Source organism: Rhinopithecus bieti, unplaced genomic scaffold (genome assembly GCF_001698545.2).
Source record: "Rhinopithecus bieti isolate Rb0 unplaced genomic scaffold, ASM169854v2 scaffold_23587, whole genome shotgun sequence".
Classification (NCBI taxonomy): domain Eukaryota; kingdom Metazoa; phylum Chordata; class Mammalia; order Primates; family Cercopithecidae; genus Rhinopithecus; species Rhinopithecus bieti.
Window position 1 is genome coordinate 1 of NW_016851469.1, and position 609 is coordinate 609.

The 609-nt window shown below is 28.6% G+C and overlaps 1 long non-coding RNA gene across 1 annotated transcript; it reads left to right on the top strand.

Annotated features, from left to right (window-relative positions):
• The first annotated feature begins 11 nt into the window (after window positions 1–11).
• On the top strand, window positions 12–609 carry LOC108525230 (uncharacterized). Its single transcript, XR_001884234.1, has 3 exons — window positions 12–98; window positions 318–401; window positions 528–609. It is a non-coding gene; the product is annotated as an uncharacterized LOC108525230 (long non-coding RNA).

Here is a 609-nt window from a genome sequence, read left to right on the forward strand (position 1 = left end):
AATTTTCCACAGGTATAACATTGTCAAATGCAATTGTAAATGCTGGTTTGACTTCCTTTAAAAAAATAGAAGAGACGGATGCAAGGGAACTTGAATTGGTATTTATATTCACTTATTCCTAATTCCTGAATTCTATCTAAATTCTGAGGCCTACCTTTATTTCTATTAAAAGTTATTTTCCTTCTCATAGTCATAAGTATTTTAACTTACCAAGGTTTTGGGTGATAAGCATTATTAAAGCTATGTATTCTAAAAAATATTTTACTGAAAGAATTTCATGTGTTGTGGTAAGGATATAATGATGTAAATATTTTTAGATTTTAAATAGACATCCCCCCTTTGGAACCCAGATAAAAGAAGCTGTGATGTATCTACCAAAATATGAACTTAAAGTGGAACAGGTAAATATTTTCTGTTTCTTAGATATTTTATTGTCTTTTCATAAATAAAGCTACCCATAAATAGGCTTCAGCTGAGTATAAGAAGTAAGATTATTTTAACACTTTTATACTTGTCCTTTTTTAAAGATTACAAGATATAGTGATACGACGGCAGAAATATTAGTGACTGTTATATTAAGAAACTTTGAACAGCTACAAACTAAAAGAA